This window comes from Hypanus sabinus, chromosome 17 (genome assembly GCF_030144855.1).
Source record: "Hypanus sabinus isolate sHypSab1 chromosome 17, sHypSab1.hap1, whole genome shotgun sequence".
NCBI lineage: Eukaryota > Metazoa > Chordata > Chondrichthyes > Myliobatiformes > Dasyatidae > Hypanus > Hypanus sabinus.
In genome coordinates this window covers 4,752,424-4,774,071 of record NC_082722.1, presented here as the reverse complement: position 1 = coordinate 4,774,071, position 21,648 = coordinate 4,752,424, and the positions used below count along the sequence as shown (strand labels likewise).

Genomic DNA, 21,648 nt, shown 5'->3' with positions numbered 1-21,648 from the left:
GACCTCGCTGACTGGGGCATCTGGCCTAAGCCAGCCTGACACTCACGGAGGAGCTGTGTCACTCATTTACATGGCTGGCAATACAAAGACAGACTTTGATGTCCTTCTCTATTTCAGAATCAGTTTTAATGTTGCTGGCATATGTCAGATTTGTGAAATTTGTTGTTTTGCAGCAAAAGTAAAATGCAATAGACAATGAAAAATCTATAGGGTTTTCATAAGTAGGGACTCTATATATAATTAAATAGCCTGCAGAAAGAGGGGGAAAATTAGTGAGGGAGTGTAGGTGGGTTCATTGCAGAGAGGAAGGAAGTGCTACTAAAACACCGAGTGTGTGTATTCACACTCTTTACCTCATCCTCGATGGTGGCAGTGAGCAGTGGCATATCCTGGAGATGAGGTACCTTCACAGTGGATGCTCCCTTTTTGACGCATCGCCTTCTGAAGGTGTCTCGACGCTGCAGCTGACTGTGTTTGCAGCTTTTTCCAGTCCTGTGCAGTGGCCCCTCTGCACAGATGGGGATGCAACCTGTCAGAATGCAACGACAGTACGTCTGGGAGCGAGGGTGGAGGCCTGTCCTGGAGGAGGAGGCCTGTCCTGGAGGAGGAGGCCTATCCTGGAGGTGGAGGCCTGTCTGGAAGCGAGGGTGGAGGCCTGTCCTGGAGGAGGAGGCTTGACTGGGAGGAGGAGGGCTGTCTGGGAGCGAGGGTGGATGGGGCGGATGTTGTGGATGCTTTTTCCGGTCCTGTGCAGTGGCCCCTCTGCACAGATGGGGATGCAACCTGTCAGAATGCTCTTCATCTGAAGAAATCTGTGACACACCAAGTCTCCTCAAACTCCTAATGAGATACAGCAGCAGTAGTGCCTTCTTTGTAATTCCATCAGCATGTTGGGCCAGGATAGATCTTCAGAGATGTTGACACCCAGGAACTTCAAACTTTCCACTGCTGATGCCTTGATGAGGGCTGTTGCGTGTTTCTCAATTTCCCCACCCTGCAGTCGACAGTCAGTCCCTCGGTCTTACTGACGTGGAGTGCAGGTTGTTGTTGCAACACCACTCAGCCAGCTGATCTGTCCGACACCAGTACGCCTCCTTGTCACAACCTGAAATTCTCCCAACGATACTGGTGTAACGCGTTGTTTTGTAATGTCAGGAATCACAGGGAAACCGGGATCAATACGTACTCTCATTTTGATTTTGTATTTCCTGACATGGTGGTGTAATTCACATACTGTGAGATTATCACCTGCAGTGAATCATTTAAACTACAAAGAATGCTTAATCGAACAATATGCTTACAATATTACTCAAATATTAAATACACAACTCTCCTGCCTACTTAGCTATAAACTCCAATTCAATATAGAATACATCTCTGCATATATGAACCAGCGGAATTCTTTGCCACAGGCAGCTGTGGAGGCCAAGTCAGAGGTCAATAGATTCTTGATTAGTCAGGCCACGAAGGGACACGGGGAGAAGGCAGGAGACTGGGGCTGAGAGGAGAATTGGATCAGTGGTGATGAAAGGGTGGAGCAGACTCGAAGGGCCAAATTGCCTCATTCTGCTCCTGTATCTTCCGCTTTTATAGATATTGCAGCTGTACACACACAACAGTATTATATCCACTGCACTTCATCACAGGAGATGTGAGTGTCATGGGCAATAGACAGTCTTGGTCAGGGTATGATTGCCGTCATTTTGAAACAGGTGGGGACCTCCAACTGCAGCAGTGAGAGATTGAAGGTGTCCTTGAACACTCCCGTCTGTTGGTTGGCACGGGTTTTCAGAGCCCTACCAGGCACACCTTGCTGAAAGATGTTCTGACCTCCAAGAAAGAGATCTCAGGGTCACCAGATGCTGCAGGGATTCACACAGGTGTAGGTTACCCTTCCTTTCGAAGCGTGCATAAAAGGCATTCAGCTCATCTCAGAGTGAAGTGTCACACTCGCTCACCATGTCAGGTTTCACCTCGCAGAAAGTAATTGCCCCCTAACCCTCCCAGAACTGACATGCATCTGATCTTGTTTCTAACTTCAATCAGAATTGTTTCTTCGCTACTAAAATAGCTTCCGTAAGATGTACTTGGATTTCTTGTATAGTGCTGGATCACAGGCATTCAACGCCAGTCCTACCAAAGGGTTTCTGTCAGAAACATCGCCGGTAGACGCTGCCCGGCCTGCTGAGCTCCTCCAGCATTTTCTGTGTGTTGTTTGGATTTCCAAGCGGAAGCAGATCTTCTCTTGTTTGTCAGCTCATCCTCAGCAGGCTGTGAATCTCCTGGCTCATCCACTCGGGTTTCAATATGTTGGGTATTTGACTAATGACAGGTTTCCTGGGGAAAGTTTGGCTATCTTCTCCTTTGTTGGATCAATAAGGTCAAAGAGCAATCAGATATGGGCTGCTGCCGATACACTATTCTCAGCAGATAAGAACAACAGGCTACCAGTAAGGTAGGTGTACGTTTCTGGAGGGATAATGTTCAGAGTTACATTGACTCTTCAGTCCGGGCCCAATGGAGTGCTCGCTCCTGAGCTGGAGAACCGGAAAGATTGCCGCTCTCTGCTGATCGATGCGAGTGTGCAGAGCACCACAGGAAGCTCTAATAATGGGGTTGAGCGATTGTATCCACCATCAGGAATACAGACAGGGTCTTCAGTCCTATCAGGAGCTGCTAAAGGAATAACGGCGGAGCAAAGGCAGGATGGTGCTATACGACGACTCCTTTGCCTGCATCTTCAGAAGCAGCTCTATTTCCATCCTTGATATCGCTTTTTTTTTCTTTTCAAGATTCTTTTGAAGACCCTGACCTGGAGTTACTCTCTGACTTTGGTTCTCTGCGGGAATGGGACCCGCTCTCGGGGCCTCACGACCGGCTGCTTTTCGATATGCCGAGGACACGGCCTGGAAGACTCGTGTGCCTTCAGGGTGCCGTGTTTTCATGGCTCAGGAGGCAGGCGGATTCAAGGCCGGTGCCCCTGAATGAGGCGTTGTGGGAGAACACAGAACATCGGGAGCAGCCGGTTAGCTGCCAGCTGTGGGTCCGGAGACCCGAGCCTTTCCAGGGCTGATTCCCTGGGCGCAGAGCTTGGAAAAAGTGACGCAACAGACTTTTAGACATTGTAATCAGTGAGTTGTTTGTATGTCTCCCCTCTCGCTGTGAAACAGGGACCCTACTTGTTCCCTCATTAGGGAGGGCGCGAGCCTGTGGTATTGGGTGAAGGAGTAGTCTTCGGGGTACTACTGATGCTTTGCTGCACACTCGAGTGCTTGGTGGGGCTTTTTTGCTGGTGGGGGGGTATCGTTGCCTTGCTACTGTGTGTGCGTGGGAGGGGTGACCTGGGGGACGGACTTTGGGGTTCTAATGTTTAACTGTCATTCATTCCTTGGGGCACTCCTCTGTTTTTGTGGATGCTTGCAAAGAAAAAGAATTTCAGGATGTCCAATGTATACATTGCTCTGACATTAAGTATGCCTATTGAAACTCCTGGTGGTGTAGCACCGATCACAGCTCATCTCCCGCTGCAGCTGGTGAGGAGTCTACGTGCTCTTATTCCCCGGGTCCCCTCACACCACACCTGGGCTGAGCTGAGCTGCTATGTTGGTGCTGGAAGCATGGTGGCGCTAGCGGGCTGCTCAGCAGCATCCTTGTGGATTTGATTTGATGTAAACGATTTTAATGTACATGTGACAAATAAAACTAATCTAATTTTTAAGATCTTTATTCTTTGGAGATTAGAAGAAGAGGTGATCTTGTTGAAAAATAGAAGATACCCACTCTTAGAGAATAAGACCATATATTTTGGACATATACCTCAAGAATGGTTGAAAAGAGATAAATATTTAATGAATATACTGTTGGTGGCTGGTAAAAAGACTCTTACTAGGAAATGGTTATCACAGGAGAGCCCAACTTTAAATACATGGATGGAAATTACAATGGACATTTACAAAATGGGGAAGATAACAGCATCTGTCAATCATAAGCTGGAACAAATTGATTCATACTGGGAAAAATGGTTTAACTACATATCACCTCATAGGCCTGATTTTATCCCCAGTAATCAATGAATATGTTGTAAAAAATTCAATCCCTACTTGTAGATAGTTTCTCTTTTGCTTGTTTTTTCTTTCCTCTCTTTTCTATAAGTGTGTACCTCAGATAAATATTATATGGAGTTTTGTGGTATATATGATATAGATGTACAATGTCTGAAATACATCTAATGGAAATGTTTGCTTGATGATGAACTTCAATAAAAAATAAATTACAAAAGAGAAGTAGAGGACCCGCAGGGTGGACAGAGGTTAGTGGGAGGGTCTCGAACAAGGAGCATGGACGAGGGGTGAGCAGTGGGAATTGTGAGGGTCTCGAACAAGGAGCATGGACGAGGGGTGAGCAGTGGGAATTGTGAGGGTCTCGAACAAGGAGCATGGACGAGGGGTGAGCAGTGGAAATTGTGAGGGTCTCGAACAAGGAGCATGGACGAGGGGTTAGCAGTGGGAATTGTGAGGGTCTGGAACAAGGAGCATGGACGAGGGGTGAGCAGTGGGAATTGTGAGCGTCTCGAACAAGGAGCATGGACGAGGGGTGAGCAGTGGGAATTGTGAGGGTCTCGAACAAGGAGCATGGACGAGGGGTGAGCAGTGGGAATTGTGAGGGTCTGGAACAAGGAGCATGGAGGAGGGGTGAGCAGTGGGAATTGTGAGGGTCTGGAACAAGGAGCATGGAGGAGGGGTGAGCAGTGGGAATTGTGAGGGTCTCGAACAAGGAGCATGGACGAGGGGTGAGCAGTGGGAATTGTGAGGGTCTGGAACAAGGAGCATGGACGAGGGGTGAGCAGTGGGAATTGTGAGGGTCTGGAACAAGGAGCATGGACGAGGACTGAGCAGTGGGAATTGTGAGGGTCTGGAACAAGGAGCATGGACGAGGGGTGAGCAGTGGGAATTGTGAGGGTCTGGAACAAGGAGCATGGACGAGGGGTGAGCAGTGGGAATTGTGAGGGTCTGGAACAAGGAGCATGGACGAGGGGTGAGCAGTGGGAATTGTGAGGGTCTCGAACAAGGAGCATGGACGAGGGGTGAGCAGTGGGAATTGTGAGGGTCTCAAACAAGGAGCATGGACGAGGGGTGAGCAGTGGGAATTGTGAGGGTCTGGAACAAGGAGCATGGACGAGGGGTGAGCAGTGGGAATTGTGAGGGTCTCGAACAAGGAGCATGGACGAGGGGTGAGCAGTGGGAATTGTGAGGGTCTGGAACAAGGAGCATGGACGAGGACTGAGCAGTGGGAATTGTGAGGGTCACGAACAAGGAGCATGGACGAGGGGTGAGCAGTGGGAATTGTGAGGGTCTCGAACAAGGAGCATGGACGAGGGGTGAGCAGTGGGAATTGTGAGGGTCTCGAACAAGGAGCATGGACGAGGGGTGAGCAGTGGGAATTGTGAGGGTCTCGAACAAGGAGCATGGACGAGGGGTGAGCAGTGGGAATTGTGAGGGTCTCGAACAAGGAGCATGGACGAGGGGTGAGAAGTGGGAATTGTGAGGGTCTGGAACAAGGAGCATGGACGAGGGGTGAGCAGTGGGAATTGTGAGCGTCTCGAACAAGGAGCATGGACGAGGGGTGAGCAGTGGGAATTGTGAGGGTCTGGAACAAGGAGCATGGACGAGGGCTGAGCAGCGGGAATTGTGAGGGTCTGGAACAAGGAGCATGGACGAGGGGTGAGCAGTGGGAATTGTGAGCGTCTCGAACAAGGAGCATGGACGAGGGGTGAGCAGTGGGAATTGTGAGGGTCTGGAACAAGGAGCATGGAGGAGGGGTGAGCAGTGGGAATTGTGAGGGTCTGGAACAAGGAGCATGGACGAGGGGTGAGCAGTGGGAATTGTGAGGGTCTGGAACAAGGAGCATGGAGGAGGGGTGAGCAGTGAGAATTGTGAGGGTCTGGAACAAGGAGCATGGACGAGGACTGAGCAGTGGGAATTGTGAGGGTCTGGAACAAGGAGCATGGACGAGGGGTGAGCAGTGGGAATTGTGAGGGTCTGGAACAAGGAGCATGGACGAGGACTGAGCAGTGGGAATTGTGAGGGTCTGGAACAAGGAGCATGGACGAGAGGTGAGCAGTGGGAATTGTGAGGGTCTGGAACAAGGAGCATGGAGGAGGGGTGAGCAGTGGGAATTGTGAGGGTCTGGAACAAGGAGCATGGACGAGGGGTGAGCAGTGGGAATTGTGAGGGTCTCGAACAAGGAGCATGGACGAGGGGTGAGCAGTGGGAATTGTGAGGGTCTCAAACAAGGAGCATGGACGAGGGGTGAGCAGTGGGAATTGTGAGGGTCTGGAACAAGGAGCATGGACGAGGGGTGAGCAGTGGGAATTGTGAGGGCCTCGAACAAGGAGCATGGACGAGGGGTGAGCAGTGGGAATTGTGAGGGTCTGGAACAAGGAGCATGGACGAGGGGTGAGCAGTGGGAATTGTGAGGGTCTCGAACAAGGAGCATGGACGAGGGGTGAGCAGTGGGAATTGTGAGGGTCTCGAACAAGGAGCATGGACGAGGGGTGAGCAGTGGGAATTGTGAGGGTCTCGAACAAGGAGCATGGACGAGGGGTGAGCAGTGGGAATTGTGAGGGTCTCGAACAAGGAGCATGGACGAGGGGTGAGCAGTGGGAATTGTGAGGGTCTCGAACAAGGAGCATGGACGAGGGGTGAGCAGTGGGAATTGTGAGGGTCTCGAACAAGGAGCATGGACGAGGGGTGAGCAGTGGGAATTGTGAGGGTCTCGAACAAGGAGCATGGACGAGGGGTGAGCAGTGGGAATTGTGAGGGTCTGGAACAAGGAGCATGGACGAGGACTGAGCAGTGGGAATTGTGAGGGTCTGGAACAAGGAGCATGGACGAGGGGTGAGCAGTGGGAATTGTGAGGGTCTGGAACAAGGAGCATGGAGGAGGGGTGAGCAGTGAGAATTGTGAGGGTCTGGAACAAGGAGCATGGACGAGGACTGAGCAGTGGGAATTGTGAGGGTCTGGAACAAGGAGCATGGACGAGGGGTGAGCAGTGGGAATTGTGAGGGTCTCGAACAAGGAGCATGGACGAGGGGTGAGCAGTGGGAATTGTGAGGGTCTCAAACAAGGAGCATGGACGAGGGGTGAGCAGTGGGAATTGTGAGGGTCTGGAACAAGGAGCATGGAGGAGGGGTGAGCAGTGGGAATTGTGAGGGTCTCGAACAAGGAGCATGGACGAGGGGTGAGCAGTGGGAATTGTGAGGGTCTGGAACAAGGAGCATGGACGAGGACTGAGCAGTGGGAATTGTGAGGGTCTGGAACAAGGAGCATGGACGAGGGGTGAGCAGTGGGAATTGTGAGGGTCTGGAACAAGGAGCATGGAGGAGGGGTGAGCAGTGGGAATTGTGAGGGTCTGGAACAAGGAGCATGGACGAGGGGTGAGCAGTGGGAATTGTGAGGGCCTCGAACAAGGAGCATGGACGAGGGGTGAGCAGTGGGAATTGTGAGGGTCTCGAACAAGGAGCATGGACGAGGGGTGAGCAGTGAGAATTGTGAGGGTCTCGAACAAGGAGCATGGACGAGGGGTGAGCAGTGGGAATTGTGAGGGTCTCGAACAAGGAGCATGGACGAGGGGTGAGCAGTGGGAATTGTGAGGGTCTCGAACAAGGAGCATGGACGAGGGGTGAGCAGTGGGAATTGTGAGGGTCTCGAACAAGGAGCATGGACGAGGGGTGAGCAGTGGGAATTGTGAGGGTCTCGAACAAGGAGCATGGACGAGGGGTGAGCAGTGGGAATTGTGAGGGTCTCGAACAAGGAGCATGGACGAGGGGTGAGCAGTGGAAATTGTGAGGGTCTCGAACAAGGAGCATGGACGAGGGGTTAGCAGTGGGAATTGTGAGGGTCTGGAACAAGGAGCATGGACGAGGGGTGAGCAGTGGGAATTGTGAGGGTCTCGAACAAGGAGCATGGACGAGGGGTGAGCAGTGGGAATTGTGAGGGTCTCGAACAAGGAGCATGGACGAGGGGTGAGCAGTGGGAATTGTGAGGGTCTCGAACAAGGAGCATGGACGAGGGGTGAGCAGTGGGAATTGTGAGGGTCTCGAACAAGGAGCATGGAGGAGGGGTGAGCAGTGGGAATTGTGAGGGTCTCGAACAAGGAGCATGGACGAGGGGTGAGCAGTGGGAATTGTGAGGGTCTGGAACAAGGAGCATGGACGAGGACTGAGCAGTGGGAATTGTGAGGGTCTGGAACAAGGAGCATGGACGAGGGGTGAGCAGTGGAAATTGTGAGGGTCTCGAACAAGGAGCATGGACGAGGGGTTAGCAGTGGGAATTGTGAGGGTCTGGAACAAGGAGCATGGACGAGGGGTGAGCAGTGGGAATTGTGAGGGTCTCGAACAAGGAGCATGGACGAGGGGTGAGCAGTGGGAATTGTGAGGGTCTCGAACAAGGAGCATGGACGAGGGGTGAGCAGTGGGAATTGTGAGGGTCTCGAACAAGGAGCATGGACGAGGGGTGAGCAGTGGGAATTGTGAGGGTCTCGAACAAGGAGCATGGAGGAGGGGTGAGCAGTGGGAATTGTGAGGGTCTCGAACAAGGAGCATGGACGAGGGGTGAGCAGTGGGAATTGTGAGGGTCTGGAACAAGGAGCATGGACGAGGACTGAGCAGTGGGAATTGTGAGGGTCTGGAACAAGGAGCATGGACGAGGACTGAGCAGTGGGAATTGTGAGGGTCTGGAACAAGGAGCATGGACGAGGGGTGAGCAGTGGAAATTGTGAGGGTCTCGAACAAGGAGCATGGACGAGGGGTTAGCAGTGGGAATTGTGAGGGTCTGGAACAAGGAGCATGGACGAGGGGTGAGCAGTGGGAATTGTGAGGGTCTCGAACAAGGAGCATGGACGAGGGGTGAGCAGTGGGAATTGTGAGGGTCTCGAACAAGGAGCATGGACGAGGGGTGAGCAGTGGGAATTGTGAGGGTCTCGAACAAGGAGCATGGACGAGGGGTGAGCAGTGGGAATTGTGAGGGTCTCGAACAAGGAGCATGGAGGAGGGGTGAGCAGTGGGAATTGTGAGGGTCTGGAACAAGGAGCATGGACGAGGGGTGAGCAGTGGGAATTGTGAGGGTCTGGAACAAGGAGCATGGACGAGGGGTGAGCAGTGGGAATTGAAGAACCTCCTTCTCCTTTTGCAATCCCCTCTCACCACTTTGCTACTTCTCACCTGTCCACCTCCCTCTGGGTCTCCCACCCCCCCAGTCCACTCTCCTCTATCAGATTCTTTCTGCTTTAACCTGTTATCCTGATGACGGGTCAAGATCCAAGATGTCAACTGTTCACTCCTTTCCGCAGATACTGCTGAGTTCCTCCAGCACTTTGTGTGTGTTGTATTTCTTTAGCCGGAGGCTGATGAATCTGTGGAATTCATTGCCACAGATGGCTTCGGAGGCCTAGTCATCGGGTGTATTTAAATTGGAGGTTGATAGATTCAAAGCAAAGGCTTTGGGGAAAAGGCAGGAGGACAGGGTTGAGAGGAATAGTAAATCTGCCACGATAGAAGAATGGAAGAGCAGATTTCATGAGCTGAATGGCCTCATTCTACTCCTATCTCTTACGGTCTTTCATCACCAGGACAATTACTAGCTCATCTTGGATCCCATATTCCTTAAACTTCGGCAGCAGCCAACCACGCTGGACCTTGTAAGGTGCCTTATGGAAGTCCAATCAGCAAAGTCTCCAACCCCCGCCCCTAATCAGTCTTTTTAGTTACCTCCTCCAAATATTCAGTCAAATGAGTGAGACGAGGTCTCCTGAACTCGAAACAGAACTCCTGCCACTAGCATTCTCTCCAATAATGCACCCAACACTAATACAACGCACATCAGCTATAGCTGCAGCTGGCTTATCCCCTCCTCTTTTAAATAAAGGAACTACATTAACAACCTGACAACGCCTTACCTGTGACTAAGCAAACTGAAATAGCATCTGTCAGGAAAGCAGCTGCCTCCTCCTCCCTGACTTGCCATAGCAACCTGTGCCTCCTGATTTACCAATCCTTTTATGTCCCATGACTTTAACACTTGAAGGTTATTAATGTCTTTCTCCTAAGCTCACCCTCCCCCAGGCCCTTGCCCACATTCCCTGACTCCACACGGAGATTAGGCCGAGTTCCCAGGGCAACCCAGGCTTCCCGATACACTTCGACAGGCAGTCACCAGGTTGTGACCAGATTCTGTTCCTGAAAGCTGTGTGTACATTGGAAATGAACCAGCCGTGTACGGGAGACGATCACTGGAACATCAGTGACAGTGAGAGCAAGCAGGCATGGGAAGAGTGGCGGCCAGCCGTCCTCATTCACTGAGGGAGCACGTGCTCCGCTCGGCTCCACCCAGCCCCGATTGCTCAGGGTGGGGAGAGAAGGCACTAAAAAATATCCCATCCCCACCCCCCAGATCCTTTCCCCCTAGACAATGTCAGGCTGCTTTCTCTGCTCACCCGTGCCTCTGGTATATTCACCTCCACCACCCCGGCAGAGCAACCCAGACACCCGTCACTCCTCCTGCACCCCAGACACCCGTCACTCCTCCTGTACCCCAGACACCCGTCACTCCTCCTGCATCCCAGACACCCGTCACTCCTCCTGCACCCCAGACACCCGTCACTCCTCCTGCATCCCAGACACCCGTCACTCCTCCTGCATCCCAGACACCTTGGCAGAGCATCCCAGACACCCGTCACTTCTCCTGCACCCCAGACACCCGTCACTCCTCCTGCATCCCAGACACCCGTCACTCCTCCTGCATCCCAGACACCTTGGCAGAGCATCCCAGACACCCGTCACTCCTCCTGCACCCCAGACACCCGTCACTTCTCCTGCACCCCAGACACCCGTCACTCCTCCTGCATCCCAGACACCCGTCACTCCTCCTGCATCCCAGACACCCGTCACTCCTCCTGCATCCCAGACACCTTGGCAGAGCATCCCAGACACCCGTCACTCCTCCTGCACCCCAGACACCCGTCACTCCTCCTGCATCCCAGACACCCGTCACTCCTCCTGCATCCCAGACACCCGTCACTCCTCCTGCATCCCAGACACCCGTCACTCCTCCTGCATCCCAGACACCTTGGCAGAGCATCCCAGACACCCGTCACTCCTCCTGCATCCCAGACACCCGTCACTCCTCCTGTACCCCAGACACCTTGGCAGAGCATCCCAGACACCCGTCACTCCTCCTGCATCCCAGACACCCGTCACTCCTCCTGTACCCCAGACACCCGTCACTCCTCCTGCACCCCAGACACCCGTCACTCCTCCTGCACCCCAGACACCCGTCACTCCTCCTGCATCCCAGACACCCGTCACTCCTCCTGCATCCCAGACACCCGTCACTCCTCCTGCATCCCAGACACCCGTCACTCCTCCTGTACCCCAGACACCCGTCACTCCTCCTGCATCCCAGACACCCGTCACTCCTCCTGTACCCCAGACACCCGTCACTCCTCCTGCATCCCAGACACCCGTCACTCCTCCTGCATCCCAGACACCCGTCACTCCTCCTGTACCCCAGACACCCGTCACTCCTCCTGCACCCCAGACACCCGTCACTCCTCCTGCATCCCAGACACCCGTCACTCCTCCTGCATCCCAGACACCCGTCACTCCTCCTGCACCCCAGACACCCGTCACTCCTCCTGCACCCCAGACACCCGTCACTCCTCCTGCACCCCAGACACCCGTCACTCCTCCTGCACCCCAGACACCCGTCACTCCTCCTGCACCCCAGACACCCGTCACTCTGTACAATACCGCTCCTGCACATCGCAATTTAAATGCATCCCTCTATTATTAGACATTTTGACTCTGGGGGGAATAGATTCCAGCTCTCTACTCTATCTGTGCCTCTTTAATCCTCCATCAGATCTTCCCTCAGCCTCTGCTACTTCCAAGTTTGTCCAACGTCTCTTCACAGCCCATCCCCTCCAATCCAGACAGCATCCTGCTGAAGCTCTTCTGCACCCTCTCCAAAGCCTCTGCATCTTTCCTGAAGTGGAGCACCAGAAGTGAATGTAATTCTCCAGATGTGGCCGAACTAGAGTTTATTCAGCTGCAGTATAACTTCCTGACTCGTGAACACGGCTCATTGACTAATAACGGCAAGCACGTCATACACCTTTGCCCAATCAAGATGACCGGAGCCCTACAACAGCTGACACTTCCATCCCAACAGGCTCCCAATCGCTCGTATGCACAGCGTCCATAGTTGGGCAGTGGCAACATGGGGAGGGCCTGCAGAATGTCTTGGGATTTTCCTTAATCTTGTTTGCCACGGATGTTTTCTGTGCCCTTGTCCTGCTAATTTCTTAACTTCTTTCCTAAGCACTCGACATTACCCAAGAGCCCCTCCTCCCCGATTTCTGCTCCATTGCTCCCTGAATGTAACGTGGAAAAGTGTGAGTCACAACAGAAAGGCAGAGAATGTTAAACAGCAAAAGGCTAGCAGTTCTGATGTTCACAAGGATCTGGGTCTCAGAACATAAAAACTTACCGCACTGTACTGGCCTTTCAGCCTGTGAAATCGTGCCAACCTTCCAACTTACTCAGGTTAATCGAACCCTTCCCTGCTACATAACATTCCAGATTTCTTTCATTTATGTGCTTACCGACGAATTTGTTAAATGCCCCTAGTGTATCTGCCTTGACAGTCACCCCGACAGGGCCTTCCATGCACCCGCCACTCTGTGTGTAAAAAACCCCACCTCTGATGTACCCCTGAAACTTCCCTTCAATTACATTAAATTTATGCCCCATCATATGAGGCATTTGCTCCCAGAGACAAACACGCTGGCTACCCACTTGATCTAAGCCTCTCACTCTACTCCATCCCAAAGAGAAAAGCCCTCGCTCACTCAACCTTCCCTCAAACTCTCTAATCCGGCAGCATCATAGAAACGCAGAAAACCCACAGCACAATACAGGCCCTCCGGCCCAGAGCTGTGCCGAACATGTCCCTACCTTAGAAATTACCTAGGGTTACACATAGCCCTCTATTTTTCTGAGCTCCATGTACCTATCCAGGAGTGCTCCACTGTAAATATGAACTTCAGAGGAACCTGTCACAGCGGTGCGGGCATGGCCAGACAGCGCAGGGAGAGACACTGAAGCAGTTCGACAGCACACAGACTTTAATGCCAACAATGTTAAAGGGAAAAGCAAACAAAATCGCTCGGCCAAACAGGCTGATTTCTGGATCATTGGGACCTCTTCTGGGGCAGGTGGGACCTGTACAAAAGGGACTGGTTGCACTTGAATCCAAGGGGGACCAATGATAGAGCTGAGTATGAACCAAAAGGTTTACAAGTAGATTATAGATGTAACGTGAAAGGAAGGGAGGACAAACTGATGATTGGGTAGAAATGCAGAGCAAACAGTTAAATTGTACCACAGAGGCAAAATTCAAAAGGACGAAGGATAAAGGTGCTACATTTAGAGGTTGGGCAGTGTGACCTTGTGGGCATCTCTGAGTCGTGGCGGAAAGAACACCAAGTTGGGAGCTTAACATCAAAGGAATACTTCGTATTGAAAGGACAGGCAGGAAGGGATAGGTAGTGGTGTGGCTCTGTCAGTAAGAGCTAGAACTACATCTTTAGAAAGAGGTGACATTGGGTCAGAGAGTGTTGAATCTTTGTGAGTGGAGTTAAGAAACTGCAAGGGTAAAAAACCATTATACAAATCATACATAGGCCTCCAAGTAGCAGCCAAGATGTAGGGTTGAGATTACAAAGAGAGCTGGAAAAGGCCCGTAATAAGGGTAATGATGCAATTGTAATGGGGGACTTCAATATGCGAGGGGATTGGGAAAATCAGGTTGGTGTCGGATCACCAGAGAGGGAATTTGTTGAATGCCTACGAGACGGCTTTTTAGAGCAGCTTGTGCTAAGCCTGCTCAGGGAAAGGCCATCTTAGATTGGGTGTTGTGTAATAACCCAGATCTTATTAGGGAGCTTAATGTAAAGAACCCTTAGGATGCAGTGATCATAATATGATTGAATTCAAACTGCAATTTGAGAGGGAGGAGCACATGTATTGCAATAGAATAAGGGGAATTACAGAGGCATGAGAGAGGAGCCTGCCCAGGTGAACTGGAGGATGATACTGGCGGGAATGACGGCAGAACAGAGATGGCTGAAGTTTCTGGTAATAGGACAATCGGCACAGGATAGGAGAGGTTCTCAAATGGAAGGGGTAGGAAACCATGGCTGACAAGGGATGTTAATGACTGCATAAAAGCTAAGGAAAGGGCATATAAAGTAGCAAAAGTGAGTGGGAAGTTGGACAATTGGGAAGCTTTTAAAATCTAGCAAAAGGCAACTAAAAAAGCTATAATAAGGGAAAAGATGAAATATGAGGGCAAACTAGCCAATAATATAAAGCAGGATACCAAAAGATTTTTCAGTTACATAAAGAATAAAAGGGAGGTGAGAGTTGATATTGGAAATTGATGCTGGCGAGGTAGTAATGGGGTCAAACAAATGGCAGGTGAAGTTAATGGGAACTTTGCATATGTGGAAGACACTAGCAATGCTTCAGATGTCCGTGAGTGTTGGAGCAGTAGTGAGAGCATTGCTATCACGAAGGAAAAACTCAAGTCTTAAGATGGACAAGTCACCTAGAGCAGATGGACTACATCAAAGTGTAGGGCTGCGGAGAGGAAAGGCCTTGTTGAGGCTGAACAGGGATCAAAGTGTAGGGCTGTGGAGAGGAAAGGCCTTGGTGAGGCTGAACAGGGATCACTGTGTAGGGCTGTGGAGAGGAAAGGCCTTGGTGAGGCTGAACAGGGAGCACCGTGTAGGGTTGCGGAGAGGAAAGGCCTTGTTGAGGCTGAACAGGGATCACTGTGTAGGGCTGCGGAGAGGAAAGGCCGGGAGCACCGTGTAGGGCTGCGGAGAGGAAAGGCCTTGGTGAGGCTGAACAGGGAGCACTGTGTAGGGCTGTGGAGAGGAAAGGCCTTGGTGAGGCTGAACAGGGATCACTGTGTAGGGCTGCGGAGAGGAAAGGCCGGGAGCACCGTGTAGGGCTGCGGAGAGGAAAGGCCTTGGTGAGGCTGAACAGGGATCACTGTGTAGGGCTGCGGAGAGGAAAGGCCTTGGTGAGGCTGAACAGGGATCACTGTGTAGGGCTGCGGAGAGGAAAGGCCTTGGTGAGGCTGAACAGGGATCACTGTGTAGGGCTGCGGAGAGGAAAGGCCGGGAGCACCGTGTAGGGCTGCGGAGAGGAAAGGCCTTGGTGAGGCTGAACAGGGATCACTGTGTAGGGCTGCGGAGAGGAAAGGCCTTGGTGAGGCTGAACAGGGATCACTGTGTAGGGCTGCGGAGAGGAAAGGCCGGGAGCACCGTGTAGGGCTGCGGAGAGGAAAGGCCTTGGTGAGGCTGAACAGGGATCACTGTGTAGGGCTGCGGAGAGGAAAGGCCGGGAGCACCGTGCAGAGCTGCGGAGAGGAAACTTTCCCGTGAGGAGTCTACAGACAGAAGAACAGTTTAAGATTAAGAGGAATTAGTTTTGGACTACACAAGGTGAAATTCCTTCACTCACCACAAGACAGCTTTGGAGATTTAAATGCCTTCCTTCAATGCAGAGTTCAACAGTGTTATGAACATCAAGATAATCAAGGGATATGTGGATGGTGCAGGGAGATGGAGCCGAGGTAGATCAGCCAAGACCCTGAAGATAGTGAGGTAGGCTTGAGGGACTGAATGGCCTTCTCTTAACCAAATGTTACCATAGATGGATTAAAAATTGTATCCTTGTCATAGAGTACTACCTCAGAAGCAGGCCCTCGGCCTACCTCGTCTCATTAACCTGCACTTGGGCTGTAGTCCGCTATACCCTTCCATCCATGGAACTACCCAAACTGCTCTTTAACATTATCATTGAACCCACTTCCACCGGCAGCCTGTTACATATTCACACTACCCTCCACATGAAGCAACTTCCCCCCAGATTTCCCAAGTGTTTCACCTTTCACCCCGAACACACATGACCTCTTGTTCACCAGGGGAGAAAAGCCAGCATGTATTCAGCCTCTCTACACCACTCATAATTCAGTATACCTCTATAAGATCTCCAGTCATTCTTCTATGCTCCAAGGTACATGTTCAGCACAGCTTTGTGGGCCGAAGGGCCTGTATTGTGCTGTAGGTTTTCTATGTATAGAGTCCTAACCTACTCAATTTTTCCTTGTATCGCAAGTCCTGGCAACACCCTCGTACAAGACTGCTCCACTGTTCCTCAGTACCTCCTAGTCCAACTTATCAAGCATATTCTATTCTTGTTAGTCACACTTACCAGAATTAAATTTCATTTGGCACTGCTCTGCTCCATCTTACACACCAATCAACATCATTCTAGAGCCAAGCCCACCCTCCTCACGATGAACACCATTGCCTCATGTCACTTGCTCATTGTTCCTCCCCCATTCAAAGTATTTTATTCAAACTCAAACTACATACATGTCACCAAATACAACCCCAAGATTCATTTTCTCACAGGCATTTACAGGAAAATGAAGAAACAGAATTTATGAAAAGCTATAAATAACCAAGACTGACACTGATGTGCAAAAGAAGACAAATTGAGCCGATACTGAACAAAAAGTAAATAAATTGCAGGTCACTGAGATGGAGTCTGTAGGTTGTGAAGTGAGCACAGCATTGAGGGGAGGGGAGGGGAGTGGAGTTATCCACGCTGGTTCAGGAGGCTCCCGTACCGTCTGCCCAATGGCGGCAGAGAGAGGAGAACATGGAGTGGATGGTGCGACTGCTCTCTGTGCTCTGTGACAGCAGTCCTTGTAAACGTGCCGAGTGCTGTGTCTGCGATAGACTGGACTTTCCGTTCCTGGGTCAAGTCGGGATACGCTCCGTTTGTGCAAGTCCACCTATACAAGTTCACATCCAAGTCCGCAAAGTAGTAACAAACAGTACGAGTCCCTGCAGCCGTCTCGGTGCCACGACACAGGTCACAGATCTACAGTCACCAACACAAGCCTCCATCTTCTGCCACTGACCTCAGGATCCAATTGGTCAACTTGGCTTCAGTCTCACAGACTTGTATGTTTTAGAGCAGTCTCCCATGTGAAACCTTGTCAAAGGCCTTACTGGAGTCCATGACACATTAATACACATTATTAACTCTTTGAAGAGTGTATTGAAACTTGACCTGGCCGATCTCCTCGAGATAAAGCCCTGCTGCCTGAACTCCAGATTTCCCAGTCTACCTCACGGGGGCCCTTGCAATGGCAATACTACAGTATATCCCACACTCTTTTAGTTCCTTCGTACTAACTCAATCTCAGAAATACTCGAGAAGATCTCCTGAAGGCACTTTATAAATTCCACCCACTCTGCACCTTTCAAACAGACACAATCCCAGTTAATATTGTGGGTGGGGTTGAATTCTATTGCTACTATTACACTTCCATCACCCTCTCCATAGATTACTTATGCTGACTGCAGGGAGGTCAGGAGGTCAGCTTTATGATCCCAGCTAAGTTCTCAACTTCTACCGGATGAATCTTACTTTTCGACCGGTCTGTCATTTGGACATTTCCGTTAACATCTACATAGACTGCCTCAGGAGCATTGCTCCCAATATCACTCCTCAAAACATTTTACCATCTTTGATGGTTAGAGATGACCCTCCCTTACCAGACTGACCATTTTTGATTGCTCTGTGTCCTTCTAAATGAAAGCTCACTCTCCTTTAGAAAAGATTCAGATAATCTGTCCACAGACAAAGCAAAACAAATTGTCCTGTAGCCGCCTGGTTTTAGCGAAGTCCAAGTCTGTGCAGACTCCTCCCTTGTTAATTCTAACAGTCTGGGGAAGACTTCATCAGGGACTGCGATTTGTCCACTTTTTAATATGATGAGCCCCTCAATAATTCTTCCTTTACTACATTTGAACCATTCAATATTCACACAGTATCAGCACCATAATCCTCTTTTGTGAAGATGGAAGTCCCAGTGAGCTTATTTATGAACCCCCCCACCACACCCCTCCAGGTTTCCTTTTGAAGCCCAATTGCCTCACTCTTTCACTAATTACCACAGGACCCCAAGATACAATTAGGCCATCAGGCCTATCCATTCCACTCCTCTCAACCTTTTTCTCCTGCCTTTTCATGCCCTGAGTTATCACGAATCTATCAGCCTTCACCTTAAGTACACCTGATAGCCTGGCCTTTACAGCTGCCTGTGGCAACGAACCCCATAGATTCACCACCCTCTCGCTAAAGTCCCTCCTCATCTCCGTTCTAAATGGATGTCCCTCTAATCTGAGGTTGTGGCCTCTGATCCTAGACTCCTAATATAGGAACCATCCTCTCTACGTCCACTCTAACTAGAGCTTTCAATATTTGATACACTCCAATGAGATCTACCCCCCTCATTCTTCTAAAATCCAGCGAGTACAGGCCCAGAGCCATCAAATGCTCCTTGTATAATAAGCCTTTCATTCCCAGAATCATTCTCGTGAACCTCATGCTCTTTTACCATTTCCTTAGCACCTTTAAATCTCCTGAATTTATTTCCCTGTAGTTCTCTTTGCTTTTTTCTGGTGCTTTCTCTATGCTTCCAGGGTTTCTGCTTGTCAACATCTTGAGCCAGAAACCTCCGCACCTCAGAGGCTGCAGAAGCTGGAACCCGGAGCCTCTCACAGAATACTGGAGGGACTGAGCAGGCCAGGCAGCACCTGTGGAGTGAAACGGACAGCTGACGTTTCGGGTCAGACCCCTCACCTGAAGGATAGACAGGAGACAGTCAGTATAAAGTGGTGGTACAATTGCTCTTCTACTGCCAACAGGCTAAATGCAGACTGGAGAAACTGCACTTCCTATTCCTAGTTTACAACCTGGTGACTAAACGCTACACTATAGACTGCCTGGTAACTGCTCCCTTCATCCCTTCTCTTTCCCCTCCTGATCTATCTAGTCCCCATCTCCTCTGCCCTCTCCAGCTGGATATCACCCACATACTCCTCCCTGCCACTCAGTCCATGCTCCACCGTGTACAAGGTAAGAGGGATAGATCGAGTGGACAGCCTGAGACTTTTCCCCAGGGTGGAAATAGTTAATAAGTGGACATAATTTTAAGTTGATTGGAGTAAGTATAGGGGGGATGACAGAGGCAAGTCTTTTTATACAGTGAGTGGTTAGTGTGCAGAACATCCTGCCCGGGGTGTTGTAGTGTCAGATACATTGGGGACATGTTAGATAGGCTCATGGATGACAGAAATATGGAGTGCAATGTGGAGGGAAGGTTGATCTTACTGTAGATTAAAAGGTGAATGCAACATTGTGGGCTGATGGGCCTTACTGTTCTATGTTCGAACTTCCCCTCGATTTTACCCCTCACCTACACACAAGGGACAGGTCATAAAGGACAATTAACCTACAGACCCATATGTCTCTGGGTGGTGGAAGGAGCCCGGAGCACCGTGCTCTCAGCACAGGCAGTCCCCAGGTCACGTACAAGTTCTGTTCCTGAGTCCGTCTCAGAGCACCGTGCTCTCAGTACAGGCAGTCCCCAGGTCACGTACAAGTTCTGTTCCTGAGTCCGTCTCAGAGCACCGTGCTCTCAGTACAGGCAGTCCCCAGGTCACGTACAAGTTCTGTTCCTGAGACCGTCTCAGAGCACCGTGCTCTCAGTACAGGCAGTCCCCAGGTTACGTACAAGTTCTGTTCCTGAGTCCGTCTCAGAGCACTGTGCTCTCAGTACAGGCAGTCCCCAGGTCACGTACAAGTTCTGTTCCTGAGTCCGTCTCAGAACAAGTACATCTGGTATTATTTAGCGTCAGTTAGTCAAACATTTGTCTTAGTATATAGTATATATTTTACCTTTCTATGCATATAAAACACTTAACAACACATGTATTCCAATAATTAAACCACTGCGTTGCTTAGTAATAATTGTAGCTTTCATCAGGCTAGGGCATTTCACATGCTCCATTATTCTCACTTTATCCATTATCCTTTAAAATTGTTCTGATCATTGACCGACTGTAGCCTAATGCTTTTCCAATGACCGTCCGATCGTTGACCGACTGTAGCCTAACGCTTTTCCAATGACCGATGGCATTTCACCTCATTCCAAACGCTTTATTATTTCCATTTTATTTTCAATCGTGATCGCTTCCCATCAACAGAACAGAAACACTGCGGGCGGCGGGTCCCGACCTGTGCCAGCTCCCGAGGTCCACTGGGTCCTAAGGACCACAGCACTGAATTCCCTGGGTGCTAAACTGCACCCCAGCACTGAGACAGGTTAAATGGGACAAGTGGTGGCTGTGCTCCGTTTGGGTATTTGAATCTTACTAAGAAAAATTTAAGCCAAATACAAAGTTAAACACTCAACACAGTGACAACGGCAACTTAAAATGGTGGATGGCGTCACAATCCAACTTAGAATGGCAGACGGCGTTCTCCTTCCTTGGTTCGTTAAGCACGAGTTGTCCGTAAGTCAGACACTCGTAACTCAGGGACTGCCTGTACATACGATTCATGGGATACAGAGGTTGTCGGTATTGCTCCTGGGGGGGGGGGGTCAGTTGGCCCACATCTCTGGTGGAGGGTTGCTGGCCGGGCAAGGTGGGTGCGCAGTTCGTACAGGAGGGTGGAGATAAAGGGTGAACGGCTGACAAATAATCAGTGGGGTACGTTACTCGTGCCTTCAGCCTTTCAGTCCTACTGATGGGAGGACCTAGTCTGAAAAGATACTCATGAAGGTGAGTTAGCGACTTTAGTGACTGCTTCGTAGTTTAATAGCCATGATGGTGATTCTCCATCTCCCTCTGCAAATGGATTCTTGACTGCATCATTTGGAGACCACGGTCTGTGTGAATTGAAAATAACATCACTTCGATGACAATCAACACAGGGATGTGTGCTTGGCCCACTGCTCCACTCTCTCTCTGTACTTATAACTGCATGGCTAGGCACAGCTCAAATGACATTCATGAATTTGCTGTTCGCACGACTGTTGTTGGCAAAACCTCAGACGGTGATGAGGAGGCGAACAGGACAGAGGTCGTTCAGCTGGTTGAGTGGTGTCACAACAACATTGCACCACAGAATTGGCTATGGACCAGCACGGGAAGTTAGAAGTCCTCATTAAGGTATCAGGGTGAGCAGATTCAAGTTCCTGGGAGTCACTGTCTCAGCGGATCTACCCTGGGCTCAACTCGTTGATGCAACACACACCAGCAGGAGGCTGAGGAGACCAAGCAACTTTCTACAGATGTCCGGTGGAGAGCATTCTGACGTATGGGAGCTCCGGTGCACAGGATTGTAAGAGGTTGCAGAGTGCTGCAGTGCTCCATCGCAGTCATGTCTCTCCCCACTACCGAGGACATCTTCAAGAGACACTGCCTCAAGAAGGCGGCATCTATCTTTAAGGAATCTCACTCTCAGGGAATGCCCCCTTCTCATTACTACCATCAGGGACAAGGTGCAAGAGCCTGAAGACATTTTGTGATTTTGCTCCCTTTTTGCATCATTTATTTCATCCTGTATTTCTTACTGTAACTCATGACTTTGTGTACCGCATGACTTGTGTACTCATGACTTGTGTACTCATGACTTGTGTACTCATGACTTGT

General features: G+C 50.5%; 2 protein-coding genes across 6 annotated transcripts in view; one reads left to right on the top strand and one right to left on the bottom strand.

Annotated features, from left to right (window-relative positions):
- The window catches only part of LOC132406661 (uncharacterized), a 177,954-nt gene that overhangs the window by 34,612 nt on the left and 121,694 nt on the right, over positions 1-21,648 (top strand). Inside the window, exon 2 of one of the 5 annotated variants that reach the window (XR_009516212.1) lies at positions 2,793-4,361. The exons of 3 other annotated variants lie outside the window; for them this stretch is intronic. The gene's annotated coding sequence lies outside the window, so the exon portion shown is untranslated. Of the gene's footprint in view, positions 1-2,792; positions 4,362-21,648 lie in introns of those variants that run through there. One more of the 5 variants, XR_009516214.1, reaches the window with a different exon arrangement.
- The window catches only part of calb2a (calbindin 2a), a 191,454-nt gene that overhangs the window by 163,962 nt on the left and 5,844 nt on the right, over positions 1-21,648 (bottom strand). The window lies entirely within an intron of this gene.